General features: G+C 33.2%; 1 long non-coding RNA gene across 10 annotated transcripts in view; it reads right to left on the minus strand.

Moving 5' to 3' along the window:
* Positions 1-261: 261 nt before the first annotated feature.
* The window catches only part of LOC123574002 (uncharacterized), a 144,224-nt gene continuing 118,122 nt past the window's right edge, over positions 262-26,363 (minus strand). For 6 of the 10 annotated variants that reach the window (XR_012414574.1, XR_010587452.2, XR_010587450.2 and 3 more), the window contains one exon: positions 3,319-15,284. This is a non-coding gene — a long non-coding RNA (uncharacterized lncRNA). Of the gene's footprint in view, positions 1,905-2,669; positions 2,830-3,318; positions 15,285-26,363 lie in introns of those variants that run through there. The other 4 variants (XR_012414571.1, XR_012414573.1, XR_012414572.1 and 1 more) reach the window with 3 other exon arrangements.

A 26,363-nucleotide genomic window follows, 5' to 3' on the forward strand; every position in this document is an offset into this window, starting at 1 on the left:
GGAACGATCAGTAGGTGAGCTTGCACAGAGTCAGCAAAATTTTCCTGCAAAGGATCAGATAGCAAATATTTTAGTCTTGGTGGGCCACACGGACTTTGTCACAGGTACTCAACTCTGTCTTGTATGAGAAAGCAGACATAGACCATACATAAACAAATGATTATCTATAGACAATAAAGTTTGAATTTTTTACATGTCACATAATATTCTTTTTATTAACCACATAAAATACAATGATTCTTGGCTTGTAGGCTGTATAAAAACAGATGGCAGGCTGGATTTGGCCCATGGGCTAGAGTTTGCCCATCTTTGAATAGAACACAATCACATAGAGTGATGAAAAATAAGAAAACGTATCTCTTAACATAAACTTTTATGCTTCTTATTAGATATTTAGTTCCATTTGGATTTGTTTTTCCTAATTATCTCCTAAAATGTGTCATAATTCTTAGTTCAAAAGAATCCTAACTCACTGAAACAGTTAGTGTTGAGTTGCAATTCGAAAATTCAAAACTCACTTGAAAGATTCACGTTCTATCTACTAAGCGAACCCATCATATGAAAAGAAAGCCAGTATTATGTTATGTATTTGACATGGAATAAAATACTATTCATGTCCTTTGTTTTAAATATGAAATGAACACATTTACTAAGATTGCCCTGAATTTGGAAGAAACCCTGGTCCTTTAGCCATCAATGAGATGGCATAATTTTACTGAGTTGAATATTTCATTCTGTTACCATGGTCTTACTGTTTAAGGTTTTCCATCAAGCCTTCTACACTGTCTCTCATATAAGCAACTATTTGCTGCTCTGCATTTACTTTTGATATTCTTTCTGTATTAGTTCTGATTCCTGAGACACTATTAGAAGTATTAGAAATTATAGCCCTTGCTGAAAACAAAGAGAGGAGATGGTGTTAAGCCAGCAAAGTCAGGAAGCTGTTTCTATATGACGTTTGCTGAATAAATCAAATGTAAATTCTCAGCAACTGTATTCTTGTTCTAAGTGTTTCTAGTAATAGAACTATTTCCAGCCAAACCCTCGTTAAGAGAGAGAGAGACGGAGAGATCAGTCAAGTAATTTACAAAGTCATCAGCAGTTTTTAATGTTTTTAACATGCCTTGCAAGCCAAAAGCAAGGTGCACCACCACCTATCAAAGCCTAGACAAGCACAGGTTTCCTGTCAGTTTCCCTTTTTCTCAGTTCTTGGCATATGTTACATGCTCAAGAACTATTATATAAACAAACTTGTTTAACAGACTCAGTAATTAGGAGTTAAGATAAGCAACTACATAATTTTCAAAACTCATTAAAAAGTAAAAACATAGGGTGTATAGTTCAAAGAGCAGGAAAGAGTGCCTGCCATTAAAGGTACTAAGGCACAAAACTTCTTTTCTTTCAGAATTTATTTTTTCTCAACTTCTCTGTGCTATTTGTCATGCTCCCACGGAATGGGATACTTACGGAGCGAGTGCAGATTACAACCTCTCAGTGGTCCATACTATTAGTGGCATTAGTGCTGGATTGATACACTGTGTCCCTGTCAAGGGAGGGAAAGTCAATATCCCCTTCCCATGGGCCTGCTACCAGAATCTGCAGCAGATGAGACCCCTGAAGGATTGCAACCCTCACATTTGAGACGCACTCAGCTCCTGGATCAGGGTGCCCACTGAACGTGCCATCCTGGGGAATAGAGTTGGCTGCCTCCAGGCCCCACCTAGATGCCCCAGAGTGCATGTGGCCAACGCCATCTTGCCTCATCTCTGTGCCCAGGCCTTGCAGTGGGTGGAGAACAGCTTTGGAATGCTGATTGGATGTCTGGGAATCTGTTCTGGGAAGGTGGGGAGGCTTCAGGGACCTCAAGTCTCTCAGCATTTTTTTCCATTGTCCATTTGACTACCCTTACAAAAAAAAAAAAAAATTAAAAGATGAAATCATTAAGAATTTCAAAATAGTGACCCTAAGCATCAGGCCTTTGTGAGAATGGGGCCTTCTTGACTGCACTAGTGGCTAACATTTATTGAATTTCTATCAGCAAACTCTTCTAATCAATTCATAGTATACCCAATTATCACATACGAAAACATATTGTGCAGAGAGGAAACTAAGTCACAAACATAAAGTAATTTTTTCCAAGCTCATGAAATCAGTATGTGATGATGCCAAGATTCCATTAATACTACAGGCAGTCTGACTCCCAGGCTCTTCATTCTAAACCACCTCAACATCTCATATGGTATAATTGCTTTAATACCTGTCTTGCAGGGACATGGATGAAGCTGGAAACCATCATTCCGAGCAAACTATCACAAGGACAGAAAACCAAACACCATGTGTTCTCACTCATAGGTGGGAATTGAACAATAACACTTGGACACAGAGTGGGGAACATCACACAGCGGGGCCTGTCATGGGGTCGGGGGAGAGGGGAGGGATAGCATTAGGAGATATACCTAATGTAAATGACGTGTTAATGGGTGCAGCACACCAACATGGCACATGTGTACGTATGTAACAAACCTGCACATTGTGCACATGTACCCTAGAACTTCAAGTATTAAAAAAAAGTGTCTGTGGTTTTATACGTGGACCCTACTTCTCTGGAGATTTTTCTCTTCCCCAGCAATGTCCTTTTCATGACCCATTGAAATCACACTAAAACTTACCTGATATTTGATGGCTTAGAGCATGAGAAAGTGCCCAATAAACTTTAGCTTTTATTATTCTCTTCCAATTCTGCTTCTTGTCTAGGCTTTCTTTCAAATTCATGTGAAGTGTTGTTTGAACTGGCAATGGTTTAATGTGTGCTTTTATCACGTGTATATCCTGAAAGAGGTATATGTACATTTCAATCCCCAAAACAAAGATATTGAGAATGTTCTTAAGATGGCTGACCCTTTATAAATCGTTCAGATCCTTTAATTCCGTAAGTTATTTATAAGACTGTCTATACATGAGTACATTTATACATCAATGAGTATCTATTTTATATATCAAATAGAATGCAATTCTAGAACCCAAACTCCTCTTGAATATGTAGTTTTTCAACTTTATGAGATAGATACCTAAATAACACCTATCTTGTGTACACAAGAAACCAAGTCCCAAGTAAATTGCCATTTTCTCTTGGCCACAAAGTTACTATGTGGTAATGCCAGGATGCTAATGTGGACAGTCTGACTACAGGGTCCTCACTCTAAAATGGCACAAGATCCCATATGGAAGAGTAGCTTTAAAACCCATAATATTAAACATTTATACAAATGAAAATTAGAACTCCACATAAAATGCTTAAATATTCAAAAGTAAAACTTGTTTCTCCTGAATTTCTTTATTAACATCAGAATACAAGATTAGAATATTATGAAATAATTAAGTCAAGCATAAAATATTTATTGAATACCTACTAAGTTCCAGGCCTGATCCAGATACTTTACACACATCATTGAAGAAAGTAAACAAAGATTTCTATTATTGAGGAGCATATAGTGCAGCAGATAATTAAATTTTCTTTATAGTATCTTCTCTATGTTGGACAAGTTTTAAAGAATTTATTTATAATAACGATGTATTATACAAGTATAATTGTTTTATTTAAATATTTTGACATCCAATGTTGAGGCAAATTAGATTGTATCCCTGTTTTTATCACCATCATAGTATCTTCTAGTGGTGCTTTTGTTACTCCTTTCTTCCATTCCCTCTTTATTCTTTCTTTCTTTCTTTCTCTCTTTTTTAAAATCAGCTGCTGACCATACACTTTATTATCAGCTAAGGGATACGTTAAGTGGCTGCTGGCCCAACCACAGCCAGTTTATATCCGTGATAACTTGGCTTAGCTTTCCCTGAAGAAAGGAAGTTGTATCCTAGGGAAAGCAGACTGAAAATCATTTTTTTTGCATTACCAGCCATTCCTAGAAGTTCTATGATTAATACAAATTTCACTTCTAAAATTATTTTATTCACCCAGTCACTTTGAAAGTTATATACCATGCAAAAAATAAGAATGCTCTCTCTTTACTTACATTTTAAGTACCCTTACAAAATCCTCTAAATTAAAAATCACATTTAACATTATAGACCAAAGTTAATGTTTAAAGAAGTTGCGTTGTTCATTTTTGTTTCGTTTTGTGTTGTGGTATGGGGGAACATATTATTTTAGAAGGACTCAGTTAACCCTTAATAGTTTCTACAAAATGGAAGATTATCAATGCAAAAGAAAACAACATTTGAATTTCAAGAAACATTTCTAAACAGTCTATACAAGAAAGCCGTGGGCATCAATATGAAGACATTTTAGATTTTTTTAGAATTGGTCAACTTTTTACATGTCACACAATTTGAGATAATGGGACAAAGATGTCAAAGAGGTCAGTGTGTCATATTCAGAGGAGAACCTGCTTTGAAATCTGACAGATTAGGTTTGAATTTTGACTCTGAAACTTTCCAGCAGGGTGGTTTGAGGCTTTTGAAATAAACATTCTGAGCCTTCATTTCATTATAATAGAAGGATCATGATATCCATGCACACAAAGCACTTGGCACATAGAAGTATGTACTCTATGGTAGATATTAGTATTCATCATGAGAGAGCTAGATTTAAGAAAAATAAATATCCTATAAAGTCACCGAAATGTTCATTCCAAGAACATGGGTTTTGTGTAATTAAGGAATTTGACAGGGAGGAATACACAGAGATAACAGACTGAATCAAATCATACCAAGATCTCTGATTACATGTCAAGAAGTAAAACAAAGTAGTTGTCTTTTAAAAACCAGTTTTGGATCAGGTACTGTTAGGGACTTTTACATACGTTCTTCCAGGTATTGCTCAAAATAAAATTGAATCTCACAGCGATTGACTGAATAGAGCCAGACGAGAGCACGTGGCAATCCCACTTGCCTGCGTGTGCACGTTGATGTGCCGCTACTGACGCTGTGGAAGAGTTAAAGGGGAGCAAAAAGTTTTATTCTGGGGAAAAAAATGCTACTTACTAGAGTACAGTCTTAACTGATCGAGAAAAATGTATATTTTGTCACAATTTCCTTTATGTTTCCACTGGGACAAAGCTAGTCTAATATATGAGACTCTTGAATGGCCCTTATCTTTGATATAAGAGGAGAGTATTTGCAAAATGTAATTTCCTTGCAGCCCACTTCATTATATATACCTATTTTCATAACAAAGCCTGTGAAGAAAAAAATGATGTTAAAATCAATGCATTCCTTGAATAATTGAGATTTTTAAAATGGATCTGTACAAAAAGCTATCCTTCAGAACAACGGCTCTCAAGTACTGTTTGCATTAATTTACACCCATTTTCCTTTGGAATTTTTTTCACTTACTCTTCATTTTTTTAATCATTCAAAATATTTCAAAGCTACTTCTCTGTTTTTAAGCATTCTACTTTAATTTGAAAATGTAAAAAATGTAATAAAATTGAATGATTAAATTGCACTTCTGTTAAGTAGGATTATTTGCTTATATCTTAGATCAGAATTTTATTAGGTAATTGTTTTTCATCAGTATGTTCTGCCTACATCCTAGGCGTTAGGAAAATTGGAAAAGGATTGCCAGATTTTCTTTGTACAGGCATACTCCTTACATTTCTTAAATTGTGCTTGACAATTTGAAGTGATGACAAAATTATACCTTTGGTTGTATATTTTTCTTATCATACTAATTTGAATCTAATAGAGGCTATATAGAATTTTTTTCTTTTGTCCTGCATTATAATTTCTATAATTCTTTACAATATTGAAATTCTGTAGTTCAACTATTGCTTCCTAAAACACAACATATGCTCAGATCATACAAGATTGTTAATAAAAACATACATATTAGCTTTATTATTGTTCTGAACTTATGTTCCTTTTGGGATGTAAAAGATAAGATGTGAAACTTATCTTGTAAAATCAAGTGATCTTTGATTTTGCTATGTTATCTACCCATGTGTTCTGGACCTCAGTGGGGACCAGGAAGCTAAGGACTTAACATGTTTCTATGACAATTTTAGGAAGAAAAAATAATATCATTTTACATCTCCACCTTCTCTTGGTCAGAAAACAGACCTTGAGAATTACTGTAGATAGTCTTATGCCATAAAGATAAATGAAATTTTGAGGAATATATAACATGATTGCTAAGCAGTTGTGTGCATATATGCATATGTGTGTGTATATATATGTATCCAATTTTGCACATTTAGTAATAGAATAACACTTTTAAAATGAGATCTGCCCTCAGTAATAAACTTTCTCATTTGTTAACAAATATTTTTAAGAATTCTGTAGAGAATTCTTGACTTGAGTCACAATTACCAGAAGAATACTTCTGACAAAGACACTTAAGCAGATATGAGAGAGCGCAAAGGGGAGACAGAGAGATGTTTCAACACTGTCATTTTAAAACTTCAAAAAGCATCTCCACATCAGAAGCGACTTCACAGATCCCGAGTCTCTATATTTCTGAGATATTGTTTGACTTCATTTTTTTTTCTCTCTCCAGGTTCCAGGTTCCATAATCTTTTTAAGGGATATAGGATTTGGGAAGCATAGTATGGAGCGTGAAATTCTCTCTCTCTATATATGGAGAGAATATATATATATATATATATATTTTTTAAATTATCCGATTAGTGATTAAGACAGATATTAGAAGAGAAACAACAAAACTTATTTTTCTTTCACCATTCATGGAATTATTGGTAGTTCTATATTAAGAAACAAAATGAAAGCATTCACTTAAATATAAGAAGTAGGATAATAGATATATTTTTGATAAAAATGAAGTAAATATTTGTCTCTAAATTCAAACTATCCACAGTACAATCAGTAAGTACTAGAAAACAAGTAAAGACTTGTTTTATGTGCTCTGGATATATGTCAGACATAGAAGAAACAAGTAGAACTGATAACCCCTAACTTTTAAGGTCTATTCCAAACATAAGATGCGGTGTAGTTCCAAAATTATAGTTAAAAAAATAAAAATATACAAATAATAAATCATCCATGGCAATTGTTGGAAACAGAAAAATAGGCAATGTGTCCAAATACATAACTTCTCTAATATTGATATTAAAAAGAATTTATAAATAATAAACAATAGAAGCATGCTGATTGTTTTATTATAATATTTTCAAATTCAAATTAAGATAAAGATAACAAAGCTGTATTCAAGAATAATAGAAGCATTGTAAATATATATTGGACTGAGAAGGATTTTGTATTACAGCAAAAAGCAAAATTGAATGGCATTCTATTTAAAATGCTTTCTTTTTTATATTTAAATGTATTATTTTAGAGAAAATTCATCATTTAATAGGTGGCTAGTAAACTTTCAAACAGTGAAATAATTTGCAATTGAGTATAGTATATCAGCATTTTCATATTTTGCATCATCTTGATTTAATATTTCTGATACTTCAGCAATGCTAGAGCGGCCATTCTTGGTAACCACATCACCACAGAAATGTAATATGTGTGTTCCGTATCGTTTCCTGCATTATGTGTGTGGGTTGTGGTTGTTGTTTAAGTTCCCATGACTATTGAGCAAGGAAGTTGGGTATAATTCCTGGCAGCATAGTAGTTTATCCATTACACTAAAGAGCAGGTCGTATTTCAAAATGTTTTTCTGAGATCATTACAGAAACAAATGGCAAGGTTATCAGCCTTAATACCAATTGCCCAGAAAATGTGGGGGAAAAAAGCCACTAAAAATAGCCACAGGAAGCAATAATTTCTATGACAAATTGTTCCGCTGTTTACTTAGTATGCTAAGTAATATATTTTTGATCAAAGATAAACAGTTTAAAAAGTTACATTTGTGTTGTGGGGAGGCAAGGCTGAGGGAAAGAGGAAATTGCTATTCCCTAAAGGCTGATGTACCTTGTAAAATAATCTGTCTTCAAACTCACAATGAAAGGGAGCCAAAAACAGCTTTGAATTATAAGAAGGGACCCTGGAGAGGCTGTTCATTATACAATTTGCTGTAGTGGTTTGCAGATGTCTCATTTTGTGAGTCAGATTATGCACTTTATTTTTTTGTTTTTTAAGTTATGTGTATAGCGTTGGTTATAAATTCTTTCCCGATTTGTCACAATTTCTCCATAAACAGCACAATGTCTATTTTGAACAAACTGATACATTGTACCCCTGCTGTTTCAAAACTGTGACTGATGAAAGAGTTGCACTCTGGCTCTGAAGCAAGTAAGGTACTTAGTAGAAAATGACCCTTTTGTATAGTGCATCCAACTATAACATCAGAAGACTGGACTTGTAACCACTTTGTAGAGAAAGTACCCAAGAGGACACGGTGAGGTGATCAGCAAAATGCCAACTCCGAACAGCAATGAGGCAGTGATGTCAAATGACCCGTTTTGGCACATTTTATTTTAAGGATGTAATCCTGTAGCACATACATAGTCCTTGCTAAAGTTGATAAAACTTCCCTTATAAGTTGAGAAATCTTACTAAAAAAATACTTATTCATAGATTTGTTCTAAAGTTGGGCTCCTGGTTTTAACTGAGGTCATATTCAGGCAATAAAGACTTTAACAAGAAAAAACTTTTTTTTTTCTTAATTTGGGGAAAAAATGTCATTATGCCTTGGGAAGTATTGTTGTAATCATCTGCAATGCTCATTAGTCTTCTTATTATATCTGAAGCACTTGTATTTGTTGAAGTAGAAGCAGCTGAGATAAAAGAAATTTGAAAGTGAAATCATTACACATTTGAGTCAGTGCCTTTTTCAAACTGGAAGCCTGCTCTATTACTCTTAATGAGCTGATGCCCCAAATACTGAAAATGAATTCGTATTTCTTAACCTCTTTTGAACCTCTAGTTAAAAACTGTGGTGTGAATTCAAAAGGAAAAAAATGTCAATAGTGTTTTTAAACTATTCATTTGGGGAGCCATTAGTCAACCTTTACAAACTACTTGATAGTAATATTTAGCCAAGACTAAAAATAATGTTTTTATCAATTAGAATACTAAAAGAAACCTATTTTTAGTAGTCATTTTATATTTTTAAGGATCGATTATATGTCATATAATTCACAAGCAACTGTTAATAAATCCCTAAAATGTAAGAAAATATTTAGATGTCAAAATTAAATATTGATAACAATATATGGATAAAAGTATATAGAACTAAATATACATGCACACAGATGAGTACAAATAAAACTGAGGAAAGCTGGATAAAACTGATATCAAGGTCAATATCCTTGGCTAATGTTATACTGTAGCTTACCTTTAGCAGGAACTAGGTAAAGTATACACAGTATCTCTTTATTATTTCTTTCAACTGCATGTGAATATACAATTATCTCAATAAAATTTTCATCTAAAAATAAAATGTTACATAATTATAATTTGATGTATCTATAGCCTCTAAATTTACAAAAGGAATAGACATTTTTAAATAATTATTCTAGATATTTAATAGCTAATAAATACCTGGTAAAAAGAGATACCCTAAATTTAACATATTAGAAGTCAAGTACACATATAGTATGAGATTTTATAGGTTAATAAAATATAATGTTAATTTAGAAGAAAGGGAAATGTTTCAATATTCGAAAAGAGAAAATTTCTAATTCCCAGATATTGTGCATTTTTACTGCATCTAGTGAAATCACTGTTATAAACCATTCAAAGCAACATCATTGGTGTTGATTTTATTTGAAGATAATGTAATCCAGCTTTATATTGTACTTTGTAAATCAAAAGAAACATGGGACAGGGAATGCTTGCAGTACAGATCTAAGTTGGAGGAAGACATCACTTTTAATTAAGAAGCACTAAAGTGATATATAGTTCTATAGGAAAAGTGCCAGATCAGAAGAAGTGAAAACACTTATGTTTTAATAGTTTCCTTTTGGTGATGCTAACTATGCTAATTTGTCTTTGATAAATTGTGACAAGGACTGTCAACCTAAATGATCAGCATACTCATTAAAATTAAACAATAACATTTCTACAGTAATAATCTTAGATATGTTTAAGACATAGCCCATTTTCTGGAAGTTGGAGTCTAATAAGCTCTGCTTAGGCCCCTAGGGAGTGAGGTGAGGGGAGAGTGGTGGCAGCATTCAAGTTCTGGCAGCATGTTAAACAACAGGCAACTTTCAGGAATTACAGGGCCACACCATCTACTTGAGTTACATAATACACTTATGGTTAACACTAATTCATTTGATGTGCTCAAGTATCTATGTACCCAGTTAGAAGATTCAGATCCTTTAATATTCCCAGGTATTTTGTGTTTTATAACTCTATTATCATTTTAATGTTGACATGAAGACCCAAGATCCAATCTTCATGATAAAGACAAAATTTCTTATTAACAGCTAAAGCAAATCCACAAGTTGACATTCTAATATAGTGTCAGAAGATGGAACCAAGGGATTGCCTTGGGTGAGCATCAACATTGAATCATTGCAGTTGGAAATAACAACCAGTTTTGTTTTTATGATTTCACACTGATGTTTACCTATATGTAAACTCCTTTAGAGATTTCAAATGATCGAACCACCAAGCCTGGCTGCATTTTCCTTGAAAACTATTGAGAAAAAAAAAAAAAATTATAGATCAGGAAGACTTCGTTGATTCTTTGCAATTTGCATCTGCACTATACCAAAACTAGGAGAAATGTGAAAAAAAATCAGACATGCAAATGTTATTTAATACCTTATATCCAGATGTTTTGGAGGTCTGGTGTTATAAGGTTTATAGCTTTAAGACTGCATATATTTTCAAAAGTCAAATAAAATATTGCATTTTATTTATATTTGTTTCTCATTTTGATTTGTTTCTACTACCTTTTAGAATTACCAAGAAATTTTATGGAAATCACCATTTTGAAATCAGGTAAGAAGCAGAAAAATACAGAACTGCAATATTATCTATCTTCTTAAGTAAGTGTATATTTAGCATTCTATTGCTCAGTTATCCAGATGATTAAATTTATTTCTTGAAAAGCAAATCACATATCAAATTTGACCTTTTTTTTGGCACACATGATGGTAATGTGGATAAAATGTTATCAAAACAGTTAAATTTAATTTAGAAAAAATATACTTTTGAACTAAAAAACTAAAAATCTCAGGTTAAAAGTGAGCTTTTTCATAATCTCTGCAAATCTGAAAATATGAGTAAAATTATTGAATTGTATTGAAACAAAGGTAGGAAAAATAAATTTTGTAAAATGTTTACATATATTTATAAACTATATATGTTTCTTTTATTACTAATTTAAATGTCCTTACTCATAAACAGAAGATCTAAATATGGGCAATAATCAAATTCCATCATGTTTAATATTTTTCCTTCTCCAGTCATATAAAAATTTTTTCATGCACTTAGTTTTATATTTCATTGCTCAAAAGCTATAGTTGACAAGATAGAACATTTGAATATATTCTAAGTAGCAATTTTGTTACCTTAATGTATAATTGCAAATATTTAGAGACATGAACTCCATTTGTCTTCCTGCCCCAGACAGGCTACTGTTAGGTGAGACCATACAGATTTTTTTTTTAAGTCATATTATCATTATCTGGTATAGTTTTGATGTGTGTCCCCACCCCAATCTCATATGAATTGTCTAATTGTAATCCCCAATGTTGGAGGCTGGGCCTGGTGAGAGGTGATTGGATCATGGATTGGAGTCTCATGAATGATTTAGCACCATCCCCTTGCTGCTGTTCTTATGATAGTGAGTGAGTTACAGGAGATCTGGTTGTGTAAAAGTGTGCAGCACTTCGCTGCTGGCTCTCACCTGTTCCTGCTTTCGCCTTGTGATGTGCCTGTTCCCCCTTTGCCTCCTGCCATAACTGGAAGCTTCCTGTGGCCTCCCCAGAAGCAGATGCCACTATGCTTCCTATACAGCCTGAAGAACTGTGAGCCAATTAACCCTCTTTTCTTATAAATTAACCAGCCTCAAGTATTTCTTTATGGCAATACAAAAACAGAGTAATCTTTTCTTCAAGATCCTTCCTCACAACTAAGAAGTTGACCCTGCTTCTTCTCTTTCTTTCTTCCATGTATATGGGTTTTCTTTATAGCGCCCTCTAAATTTCGATGATCGGTTTATACTTGACTCCTCCTGGCTAAATTGTACTTGATATAAAACACACACACACACTTCTTTACTTAGTATTAGAACTCTAATGCTCTATAGCAGTCATGTACCTTGAACCTAGTAGTTGCTCATGAAAATGTATGTTCAGTTTTATGTTGAATTTGTGTTACTGAAAACCATCTATCAGAGTATGGATTATACTTTAGGTCAGGGGTGTCCAATCTTTTGGCTTCCTTGGGCCACACTGGAAGAGGAAGTATTGTCTTGGGCCACACATAAAATACACTAAAAATAGCTGATGAGCAAAAAGAAAAATAATCGCAAATAAACCCTCATAATATTTTAAGAAAGTTTACAAATTTGTTTTGGGTCACATTCAAAGTCATCCTGGGCCACATGCAGCCCACAGGCCACAGGTTGGACAAGCTTGCTTTAGATATTCACTTAGCACATGTTAATGATGGAGTAAATAAAATTGATCTTCCAACTTGCAATTTTCTAGCATCCTCATGAAATTAAAATTCCATTTCGCTTACCAATACCTGTCTCTATTACCTACAAACTATCCATCAGAGGGTAACTAATTAATACACTAATTTTTCTCTGCTGAGGCATTGGCACTGACTTTTTAGTAATGCCATGTACTTTTCCTACTTGTAATTTGTAAAATATTCTCTTATGATCACCATGTATTTTGTAAATAATAGAATAGAATTTGATTATATATAATATATGATAATAATGATTATATAAAACATCATATATATGACATTTAACAAACCATGTTATGGTTTAAATTATGTTGCCCAAAAAGTTGTTGAAGTGCTTTCTCTCAGTAAATGTGACCTTAACTGAATATAGGATCCTAGCAGATGAAATCATTTGGGTGGTCCCTAATCAATACGACTGAGTCTTTATAAAGAGGAGAAATTTAGACACAGACATAGACACACACACAGGGAGAATCCTATGTGAGCAGGAAGGAAGATACCAGAAAATGCATCTATAATCCAAAAAATGCCAAAATCTCCAGAAAACTACCAGAAATTAGGTAAAAGGCATAAACAGATTCTCCCTCACATCCCTCAGCAGAAACCAACCTTGCTGACACTTTAATGGTGCATGTCTAGCCTCTAGAACTATGAGAACGTTAATTTCCGCTGTTTAAGCCATCCAGTTTTTGGTGAGCTTTGTCGAGTTTTCGTAGAGCTTTGTTATACCAGCTCTACAAAACTAATACACGTATAAATATTGCTGGAGATAAATATTCTCAGAACTGCCCATCATTTGGACAATATATCAACAACAAGAATGACTGACGTGTGAATAGTGTCTTTTGAAAGAAATCCTAAAATTGACCTTCGTTGAGAACTTTCAAAGAGAAGAGAAAAGTCCAATTTGGGGTGCAGTCCTATGCAAAAGCAAGCATCCTAGTGGGGATGAGGCCAGGTGGGTTTTTATGATTGGCTTAAACATAGATTGGGATAGCATGAAATAAAGGCAGAGAAAAGGGGATAGAAGATCCTAAACTCTCTAATTGTGTTCCTTCATCCTCCCTTACTACGCACCATTTGCTTTTTTATAACATGCTACCTTCCAGAGAGATCATATGGGCAAAGTATTTCTGCTTCTAAATTAGCCCAAAAGTTAAAAAAAAAAAAAAAAAAAGATTCCTGGTTTGCTTTCCTGTGAAGGTATAAGATAAAATGTAAAGAACAAGCACAGTGATGATAGAAAGGTTGAACTCAGATTTTATATTTTTACAAAAGGAATTTTTAAAACGCATATTGTACGAGAAGAGATGTAGCAGGGTACTAATAGCGTAGGCCTTTTAAAAATCAATAATTGGTGTTAGTAATAAGAGCTGTGCTGACAACCAGCTGTGAAAGTGGCCTCATTCCTGCAGTGCAGGAGGGAAGAAACCAGCCGGTGATTACCAACTCCAAGTATTGCTTGCAGTCAAAGCTTCATTAAAAAAATTAGTAAAATACCCTTTTTACCTTAAAATATGTGTCTCAGTATTGAAAGAGGATCTATATAAAGAGTTCAGAAAAGAACTGCTGCAAACTGTTCAAATCAAGAGTATTTCCCAGTTGGGCTGCCGGCCTACATTGTGGAACTTACTCTTTAGTAAAAAGCTCTTCTCCTCCCAATTAAAGAAAAAAAGGTTGGGATGCCCACAGGTCCTTGCAGCATGTTTAGCGTGACTTTTAACCCCTCATTTCACCTTCTGTATATGGCTCTTCTTTATACCACCACCTGATACAGCCACAGAATCTAGTCTCCACTGCAAATTAGGCTGTTAGCATCTCTTTCACAATTTTTAAAAGTCAGTGTCGAAATTCATCGTTGGCCCTTGCTGGTCTTCTATGCATGCCGCCTGTGAAAATCCAGCCATTTATTTTTATTCAAATCAAAGGGAGACATTTTTGTTATTAAATAAGTTACTCAAAAAACAACAGCAACAGAGTCCACTTCTTACCAGCGTATTCCTGTAAACCTGATATTCTACATGAATTGTCTTAATGAGGAAATATATCCAAGCGCTGAATAAGGAATCTTAGATTTCCAGCTTTGACTTTTAGCTACAGCTCACTCACACACGACCTTACAAAATCCCTTAAATCTCCAAGAGCCCATTTCTCATTTTCCTCTGTGCTCCCATGGAGCTGATCCAGTGGTTTTTAAGGGAGCTCTGAGCTTGGACAAGCTCTGAAGGGCATGGGGCAAGACAAGAAATGGGCCCCGTGCTCCCTGCTTATTGTCCTGGAAAATAGGTGTGATAATATCAGCCTCACCGGGGTCCCATTGCAATTAATGTTTGGAAAATGTTTTGAAATCCCAGAGTTAAGAAACGCAATACCAGTGCCAATTATTTAAGGGTCTTATTTCTAAAGCACTATTCAAATTGTTTTAAGCCACTTTTTCTAAAAATATATGATACAAAGGCAATTATACTACCTGCAAGCATAAATTGATGTGGTGGTTTTATGGTCTTTTGAAAATTGCCTCAGTAGAATATCGCCGTGACCTGGAACATCTAGTTAAATGAGGAATCTGAGTTTTGTAGACTCGCCCCAACACTTAAACGCCAAAGAGATGAATCTATGAGAAGGGTGCTTTTCTTTGTTGATCTTGATTGCAGTTTCTGCACTTTCCAGAAGGTGATGGTGCTTTGCTTGGCTTTGGTTCAGATCTGAGGAGGGAAGCCGAATAAACAGTGGAAAATGAAGGATGAATAAAAAAAGAAAAGAAAAGAACCTTGCCTTATGTTCTGTTAAGGAAAGAGAAAACTTTTACAACCAAAGGCATTACAGAAGGTCTTATAAAATATTCTGGTTTTGAGCTTCAATAACTTTATAATCTTCATATCCAACCAATCTTTGCTGTATGAGTATTTCTGAGTCAAACATCCTGGAATTAAAGATAGCTTTCGAAGTATTTCTAAACAATGTGTAAAACTGACATTATTAGAAGTCTTTGAGTATATAGACAAGATGGAAAGTTTAAAATAGGGAGACCAAATTGAGAACAAAGATGTTTCTAAAGATAAATCTATTGCTTGAATTTATTATATAACAACATTTTTTAACTATACAGGTTTGCATTTTACTTGGTATAAAATACATCGTTGAAGAGTTCACATATACATCCAAGCTATTATATGCAATTGGGAATGGATGCTCAATGCTGTGTACAAGGTAAAAGAGGTCTTTAAAAATATGTGTATCTATTAATACTAAGCTATGTATCTTTCAGGTGTCCTTGTAATTTAGTGTTCTTTTTCTTTTTGCTTTATTTGCAGTTTATTTAATATTTGAAAATACTTTTTGTATCAATTAGCAAATTAGCAATTTATCTGGGCGGAAAAACCCCATCTTAGTTACTGAGTTACAAAGTGAATTGTTCTGCAGCTGCAAAATCAAGTGCCTCAGCTGAGTTAATGCTTTTCATTTCTTTTGCATGTGTCAGCATTAATGGAGGCAAGCTTCTATGAAGCCTTGCGTGTGAAGATGGTGCTGAGCAGACTAGATTCAATTCTGTTATATTCAATTCTGTTAAATGCTTTTTGCATTTTTTTTTTTTTTTTTTTTTTTTTGGAATAAGGCACAAAAGGAGACTTCGGGCTGAACTTCAAGCAAAAGTTAATGCTATTCTCTTTTGGGTTCAACCACCCACTTTGCTTAAGGTCACTAGTTGAGGCTAATGCAGCTCAGAGGGGCTGCAGTAAACTTGGCATCTCCTTGATTAGGCTCCCTGCTGATCTAATACACATACTAGCTCACTTGCCAAGTCAAATAACACATTTAGTGAATTGGAAATAAGATTTAAGTGGGCCAGCACAATGCGGCTTGCCCTCTCATCTTTTTACCGAATCCTTCTCTTTGTATGCAAGGCTGTGAAAACTGCTCTTGTTAGAGGACTTAATCTTCATTTTTTTCCTGTAGATTATTTGGAAACAGGTCAATTGAATGTTGGAGCTGCTAACTCCTCCCACTAAAGAAAGAATCCGCTTGTGGCATACTGATTGCATCATTTAAATGAAAGGCTCCTATTATTACAGATAAAATACTATAATATAAGGATCTGTTAGAATTAATAAAAAAAATCCTGATATTAAATGCAGTCCTTTTTTAACACTGTGTTTATTTCTTTGTCTTATACATTCTTTTCTAAAGCGTGCTTTGTATTAACTACTGGTGAGTAATAGGAGGGGATGATCACATCAGTATATATTCATCTCCCGTGGCTGTTCTGCTGCAGTTAATTCTTAAATACAGTAGGTTATAATAGGGTGACATTTCTATAGTGCCTTTCATAAGAGCAATCTAAAGCATGTCATATAATGTTTGACTTTGAACTATTCAGTTTCTTAGTGACACAAATCTCAGGGTAAATTTATGCCTTCGTGGTTTGTTTCCTTAAAAAATATGAGTCATTGTATTTGTTATAGTTTGAAATTTATCATAGATTCACCATAGATTATCAAGTTATCCATGCCATAATAATCTGTAACTGTCCTTATCTGTGTGTTAGATGTGCAGGGTTATGATGTGTGTGGACTTTTTACGATCTACTTATCTCTTCTGGTCATATAGATTTATGTGTATCTCTTTTCTGACTAAATCTGAAAGCAGAGCTTGCATTCTGAAGAAATAAAACATATCTATGTAAAATCCAAGTACTATTCCCTGACATCTAAAAGTTAGAGAAAAATGATCATAATACCCTCCACCAAAATAAAGAGATACTCAATTTCAATGGCCATTTTTACAAAATAAAATGTTCAATGTGTGAAATGTATAATGTTCCCTGAGATTAAGTATCCCCAGCATGATTTTTGGAGTTACAATAAATAGACTATTTCAAAGGACAGTGTTTGATTATCTAAAATTTACATATTTGCAACAGTTGTTTCTGATTGGAAAGGATTTATTTACTTACCCAAAGCAAATAGCTTTTCTAGGAAACGTGAAATAGGTTATACTGTTTGTACTGTGTTTAGTCATTACATTTCACTCCTCAGAATGAGTACCAGATCTCTGTACTCTGTAATGAATTTCCTCACAGTTTGTAAAACAATGCTAGTAATAATAATAAAGAATTGATCAATTTAATATTCTAATCTGGACTTCAGTTTGAGGTTGTTGTGCCATCCAAAAACACTTTGTAAATTCTAGAGAACTACACAAATGTGAGGTCATCGCTATATTTGTCATCTCGTCCACTATATTTTACCCTTTTCTTTTACCTGTTTTGGACATCAGTAATGTTAAAACTCATCTCTAATTTAAAAAAAGCAGAAAAATTGAAAATATTACAAATCGTAAAATTATGACTAAACATGAAATTATTATGAAAAATTGCAGACTCCTAAAATAGTCTGAGTTTTGTTTTTTGTATTGTTAGGAATTATATCTTTTTTTTTTTTTTTGATGCCTTAGCTACAGATAGGTGGCATCTAACCTCAAGGTAAGGTGTTACTGCAGTAGTAAGGCATTTTTACCTCACTACGGTTTGTCAGTAGAGAAAATATTTGTGGCATATTGATGTTCTACTGGTTAGAAAATATGTTTCTCCAAGCTCATGGTTTTTATTCTGTGTTCCTGTAACTACTTAGAGCAACTTTGGGACATTAATACATCAGTAACAAACACAAATATGTGATTAATGGCTTCAAAGTACCTGTCACAACTACGCTTTTTGATTATCTTTATATCTTCTGTTAATGTTCAGAGATGTTCAAAAGGTAGATTACATTTTACACTTGTACACTGAGAATGTTTGGAAGACATAATTGTGAATGAAAAAATTATTTAAAAGACAGAAAATTTTATGTTTTGGGAAGAAATGACAATTAGTATTTTAGCCATTTCTTTCTCAATAACAAATGTATGCCAAAATACCACCTGTTTAGTTCATAGCATCCAAGCAAAACTATTTTTATTAGCTATATTAGACATATTTTTCCTTACAGTTTCTTCAGTTTTTTGAGGTAATTACCATAATGTAAGTACAAATAAAAACATAATGTTATGATAAACTTAGGGGATAAAAGTGTATCTTAAAATTTTATTTACATTTGTTGCCATTTCAGACAAACAACTGAAAACTTACCCTCCCTTTTAAATCAATAAACTTAGAACAATATTAAACCTAAATTTAATTCCTCACAGTCTTCCTTTTGTCCATTCCTAAGAACAACTTTCTTGGTTATAGATTGGAAAGGGGTATCTCAGTTTTACATAGCTGTATAACTTTTTATTCTCCCCAGGGGCAAAGAATGAAGTCCTATTTCATAATTACATATCTATGGTATTGTGTGTAAGGGAATGATATCAGGAGATGGTATGTGACCTACATGTTCCTAGAAAGAGCATGACCCAATAAGGGTACATGTATTTTTAAATGATTATGCGTTTCTAGTAGCAAAAGAGCCAGAACCTAGAATTGCAATCTCTCAATTGCAAATTCATAAGAGCAATTGGGAATTCCCTGCTACTACTCCCACCCTTAACCAACTAGTATATGCAAGCATAACAAGAAATTACTAAAGATAGTGCTGTACAATATATGTAGATAACTAGGAAAAATGGTAGCCCCCTACCAACCATCAATACAGTTACTAACAATCTAGAAGAAAATGTGCTATTAAAAATAGGTACTGAATCATAGGGTTAATTATTGTTTAAGTATTCTAGCTATGATAATATAATTCATTCAATTTACATAAAGTGAAAAGTGATAATGGTAAAATTCTTACGTCTGGAGTAACTTTACAGCTCTATAACTGACTGTTTTGATGACCTTGAAAGTTACATAGAATAAAAATGTATGCAAAAATACTTTAAAGTAATTCTTTTATCTTCCCATTAAGTTGATGATACAGAATGTATTTTGATAAATATAAAATTCATTTTTCACATTTAACTGATTTATTGTATCTCAAATTTGGCAAATGGGCATTTTCTTAAGTACGGAAATGTTTTATTTTTATTGTAAAGATTTGCTTTTATTTCAAATGCATGAGTGAGTGACAAACTTTAGAGTCTAATAACGAAAAACAGCGTGTAAAAAATAGTTATAGCATTTTTTAAAGAAATAGATTAAAATTTATTTATAAAGATTGAAAAAAGTTAAATATTGTTTCAAATTTTACTTTCATTTTATTAACTTCTGTGAATGCTATTATGATTTAGACACTAAAGTTTTTCTCACATTAAGTTATTCAGGTAAACATATCTAGAGCAAAAATTGCTTGACTATAGGGAGCGGGTCTTATTTATTTATTTTTTTTAAACTACACTTATCTATAGTAAGTGTCTAGTCTCTAGTAGATCCTCAATAAGTACCGTTGATAGGATGGAATAAAAGTGCCATAATTAGATACATGCAGTTTGCTTTAAAACTGTTTACAATTATACACTTGGAAGAAGAAGAAGCAGCACAAAGATAATTGAACTGAACCTTATACTTGGAAATAAAAGCCCATCAAATAATCAGATTGGTTAAAGAAATTGTTTATAGTCATCTTAGTTTAAAATTAAAACAAACCTTTTTCATTAATAATTGTTAAAATAGACTGAATATATTTTTAACAAAACCATTGCATATTTTAGTTACACATGGAAAACTTCTGTCCAAAAAGTTTTGCTGTTTGAGAAGTAAAATTACTTCTTAAAACCCAGAACTGAGAAATACATATCATGCGTAAAGAGTATTAAATCAAAATAATAACCCACAAACAATATTCTGTGCAGCAAATAATCATTTTTTGTCTACTTCTATAACAGAGAACTCCTGAAAGTTCTCTCTTTTCAGGAGAACCCAGGGTGTTTATTTATCAAGCCTTCTAAGAAAGGAAGTCACAGGGATGTTGTGTTTCTGTTTCAGAATATCAGAATAGAGAATTAAGCATGCTTCCTTTTGCATTCAATTACACTTCTGAAATGAACCTTGACATCTAAAAATTTTCTAACTACTCAGAAATCAGTTTGAAGTGCACATCTTCCATCGCTCCCAATATCCAATTTTACTATGATCTATTTTATGGAAGATGATGTCAAAAATCCTTATTGTATTGATAGGTCTACTTTAAGACAAACTATATACAACGTTCATTTTTTCTCAAACAGCACAACTAGCTAAAACATGGTAATAGCTAAAATGAATATGGCATAGACAGCGATAGAATTATAAATCTTTCTATGCAAAGGAATGACCTTCTTTACTCACTAATGGAAATATTTTATGGGATAACACTTTACCCTATTATAAATACTCTTATTTCGTTCCTCCTCCATCTATTCATATATGGGTAGTACACATGTTATCCGCAATATGAACTCTTTTCAATTTATAACACTGTAAAAATGTTCCTGCATTTCTTATTATCTGAGTTGATGGACTAATTAGAAACAGTCAAGGTTATATCTAGGTGTGCCAATAAAAAATGTTTCTAATTGGCCCTGAGACTGAAGATAATTCAATTACAAATCTTTTCCATTTGATTCATTCTTTTCTTCCTTAGAAAGGATTATGTTGATGGGATTCAGGTAATGGAACTTGGTGGCTTAGGAGAAGCATTAAAACATCCTTCCAGCTTTCAACTAATGTGATTAAGTTTTATGAAGTTTGTTTTTCTTCTTAAAATCTTACTGAGGTCAAGTGCTCATGTGATTCCCTTAGAGCAGGGTTGAGAAGTTGGGTGAGTTGAAGAGGTGTTACTAATCTCCTAAAATGTGCTCATTAAAGTTCTAAAAAGATTGAAATACTCATTTCCCCATATCACAATTCCTAAGTTTATAAATAAAAATACATAATTCTTCTCAATTAAGTCTTCCTTACAGACCTTGGACTGAAACACTTCTGTATAATACCCACAGAGTACATGCGTAGGGTGGTTAATGAGCAAAAGATGATTTAAAAAAAAAACCTTACTTTAAATCTAGGTCAAAATAATCTGTGTGTTGTCAACAACCTAAACTTTTTATCTAGTTATTTACTGAGCCCACAAAAACAAAACGTGTTATTTTCTCTTTCTTCTAAAGAAAGGCAAGCGGCAAATACTTAACATTATATTTAATTTCACACTGGCATTTAAAATTTGACAAAGATATTAAGCAATCTACAGTGTCCAGTGTTTTCATTTTTGTGTGCAAAGAGCTCGAATTGCATGGTATCTTCTTTCCCCTTGAAAGATGAAAAAACAATGTGATAGGTTACAACTGGAACATTTTAAGATTTAGTATCCAGAAATTAAATGTATCATGAAACGATAGGTGGAGTTTAATGTACACCCTATCAGTGTGGGTCAGTGACCTGGAACATTTTCAGGATTAGTATGAATAGAAAATATTCCCTTCTATTCTCTCTCCATACAGGAATCTATTTTAGTATCTCTCCCAGTAGGTCAAAGCCTCTTTCCAGTGATTCTAAATAGGAAAGAATTTCAGAAATCAAATTATATTAATGAAAAACTTGATACCAAAAGTTACAAGAAATGTGTTATATTTGCATATAAACATTTGTATATAAATATATCTCTATACATATTAATAATATGTGCCATATCATTTAAGAATCTATGGTTATGCTTACACATATTATTTTCCAAAATTAGTAGATTTTTTTAAAAGACAAAAACAATAGCCTGTAGCTGGATGTATTTGTAAAATTCTTAACCGAGACATATGTTGTAGATAAATCTGAAAGCAAGTATGGATACATTCCATGACAAGTATTTAAGTTCTGGCAGTATTTATAGGAATGTTCAGTCTTCTGATTTATATTACACATACTTTGTATATGATCACTAGAAATTTTATTAAACCAATCATTTCTGGGGCTTGATAATTACCTTTGAGTGAAAGAAGGTACATGTCTCAGTGGAATCTCTCTCTTGCCTTAGAGGAAATATTAATTGGAGTCAATTTTCGATTAGATAAAAAATGTTGTGAAATTTTCTCATCTTAAAATCCCTTATCCCTATAATGCAGAACATTCTAATGGTTTGCCACCATGAGGCAACACATTAACTATCTCAGTGTGGCATCAGCCTGCAAAGTTTGTAAACAGCTTGGTAAAATAAGAATTTTTATTACATGATTTAGAAGTTGCAATTTTCTAGTTCTTTAAATTCCAAAAATAAAATAAAAGTTATTTTTCTGTTAACTTTGAGGAGATTTTCAATGATTGATTCATTTATAATGCTAGTTTTTCAACTTCCAATGATACTTGTAGGAAAAGTAACGATTACTATAACTTCGACTTTGATCTTCCTTAGATTATGACATATTTAATGCTTTTGTCAAAATGTTACAGTACCTCATTAGCAAAGATAACCATGGAATACACAGGAAGAAGAACTAATAGTTAATATTTTTAAGTGACATAAACTACCTAAATATTTAACAAAATTAGTGATTTTTAGACATCAGTAATGATAAGCCCAATTCTTGACTCAATGTCTATCATATTATATGAAATAACTGAGCTCCTTGTTTCTTCAAATACAAACAAAAAAAACCTTTGACTTCATGAATCTTCCTCAGTATTTACATAATTTAAGCAAAAGCCTATAGCGGATAAGTGAGATATAGTTCTCACTGACATCTGCTTTGGAATTGGGCGCTGTATGGTTGATGCCCTGGAGGATTGTCCAGCCTGCTGTAATTGACATATAACTGACCATTTGACCATGCCTGTGTTTGCTTTAGGTTTCATATTAGTCTTGCGGTTTTTGCTCTGCAAAGCTGTAGAACAGCTGCTTTTCAAAAGAACATATGCTAAGGACATGGTAACTAAGTTCAGCCTTCACCAAAAACTTGAGGAGTTCTTTGAGAAAAATACGCCAATGACAGTATGAATTTTGGAATCACCTCTGGAATCTTCAGTGTCATATGGATCAAAGAGTTCAGTGCATGGATGTTTAACTTAGCTTTTTATTTTCTCCAGCAGAAAATCTATATGTTTTCAATGTTGCTGGTGCTAGAGGAAAAAGCAAACTTGAATGTAATATCTTCACTGTCATACATAACATAAGAAAAAAAATTCGTATCATTTTCTAGGGCATGTATTTTGCATTCGTCTCTTTGATTTTGACAATCTATCTTTTAAGATTCTTTGTTTGTTTGGTGATATTTGCACTTTAGTAACGTAAGTGGGGAAGAACACACTGCCGTAGGGAATGGTCCTGGAACAAATGTCGCTGGAGTTCCTGAATTGTGCTTCTTAGTACTAATTTTATTACTCACGATGATGGTGTCTTTTGTACACATAAATCATTACTTTGACATTGTTGTTAAGTGAGGAAGGTTGAAATTAAAAGGAATCATGGATTTCCTACAGTAAACTCTTAGAATCTCTTCCCCACTTATTGGATTTTGTTTTTTTTGTTTGCAGAGTCTGTCACTGTTGACAGATTTACCTCCTCATCTCATTGACTAGCTGAGTACCTTTTCATAAACAATGTATTCTATTCCCAGTAGTATGCTCTCAGACATATAGTAGGTCATTGGACAAATGATTTATTTGAAGCTAATATCTAGGAGTAATTTTCTGATTGTAACTGAATGTTATTTTGCACTAACAAGTCAAATAATCTTGTCATGCCCAGCACGGTGGCTCACACCTGTAATCTCAGCCCTTTGGGAGACTGAGGCGGGCGGATCACCTGAGGTCAGGAGTTCAACACCAGTCTCATCAACATGGAGAAACTCATTTCTACTAAAAGTACAAAATTAGCTGGGCGTGGTGGCACACACCTATAATCCCAGCTACTCAGGTGGCTGAGGCAGGAGAATCACTTGAACCTGGGAGGCGGAGATTGTGGCAAGCTGAGATCGCACCATTGCACTCCAGCCTGGGCAACAAGACTAAAAACTCCATCTCAAAAAAAAAAAAAAAAAAAAAATCGGATCAATGCCATTTTTCCTTGCCGTGTGAGATATTAAGTATGGAAACGTGAAGGCAGGTGGACTGTATGCAAATACTGAGACAGGAGCTATAATGAATATTCACTGTAATACAAATGACCTGGATGCTGTCTCTATATGGGAATTCCTTCGCAAGCTTTCTTGGGAAATTTATATGTTTTTCAAACCTTGAATCCTGAGAATTATCAAATGAGAAACATTTAAAAATTAAAATAAGTATTATAATTATCTGTGAGAATTAAAGCTTAAATATCATCACAGAGATGTTATTGGTTTGAAGGAATCCATTGACATCAAGTTAAAAGCAAAAGCGAGACACCTTGACAGTCAGTCAAAAGTTAAAGTCGATATTTCCTGGAACCAGGACAAGAACACACAGGCAAGAAGAGGTCACAATCTAATTAGTCAATCTTGCTTGTGGTTATTGCCATGATAAAAATGTTCATGGGCTGTTGGCTGCTTACAATAAGTCATTTTTAAATATAAATAAATATTAATAAGTTAATACATATCATATACTTTATGCAAATACTATGAATACTGTTCCAAGAAGCAATTTGACTTGAAAGTAAAATAAATCATTAAATTGAAATCTACACCTGTACTGCTGTTAACCTTGATAGGAGATACAAACGTTTAATTTTTAAAAATACTACCTGATATGGTTCAGCTCTTTGCCCTCACCCAAATCTCATCTTGAATTGTAGCTCCCATGATCCCCATATGTTGTGGGAAGGACTCGGTGAGAGGTAATTGAATCATGGGTTCGGTTTCTTCCCATGCTGTTCTCATGACAGTGAATAAGTTTCATGAGATCTGATGGTTTTATAAAGAGCAGTTCCCCTGCACATGTTCTCTTGCCTGTCACATATAAGAGGTGACTTGGCTCCTCCTTTGTCTTCCGCCATGACTGTGAGGCCTCCCCAGCCATGTGGAACTGTGAGTTCATTAAACCTCTTTGTCTTTATAAATTACCCAGTCTTGGGTATGTCTTTATTAGCAGCGTGAGAGCAGACTAATATACTACCCAATAATGCACACTGATAATTTTCAGTGTTTCAGTATTTGCTATAGGTTTTGTTTCTTAGAAATATTTTAACAAAATAAAAACAAAGAAAAGAAGATAAGAATAGTATAGAATCTCCAAGGTGAAATCCAAAACTGATTTAAAATCTAAGTTGGTAAAAGTATATTTATTTTAATACTAAAATCAAATCAGAGCATGTTTTCATTATTTAAAAGAGAGATTATATTAAATAACATGTATCCTAACGCTCTAGTTGTAAATGCTTTTGGAAGCACTTATAACAGTTTGATCAATGTCAATAACAAAATACAAAATATTTCTACATCTAGAATATTTATCATGTAACAAATATTAAGACTTTTAGGTAGGAAAATAAGTACTTGTGTGTTTTACTTACACTTTGTGTGTTTCAAAATTACTTTTAAGTATTATAAGTTAGAAATAATAAATATTTGGATTATTTTCAATGTTTTAAATAATTTTTATTTGGCATTGATTTTACATTAATATTTCCTTCTTTATTCTTACCTATTATCAAAAACCTGTTGCATATATATATATAATTTTAACATTATTGGAATATCTAAACTTGTCACTACATAGTGATATATAATAATAAAATGTGCATTTATTATTCATTGCTTCTTTTTATTAAAAACTTCTACAACTTCTAGTATACTTTTGGCATGTAAAAAGGTTTCACTATTATTTTATTCAACCATTAGTACTTAGAAACATGTAAAAAAAAGTGTTATGGAAAACAAAGAATAACTCATGATCTCGTGATTCCCAATAATTTTTAAGAATTCCT

Source organism: Macaca fascicularis, chromosome 6 (genome assembly GCF_037993035.2).
Source record: "Macaca fascicularis isolate 582-1 chromosome 6, T2T-MFA8v1.1".
Classification (NCBI taxonomy): Eukaryota; Metazoa; Chordata; class Mammalia; order Primates; family Cercopithecidae; genus Macaca; species Macaca fascicularis.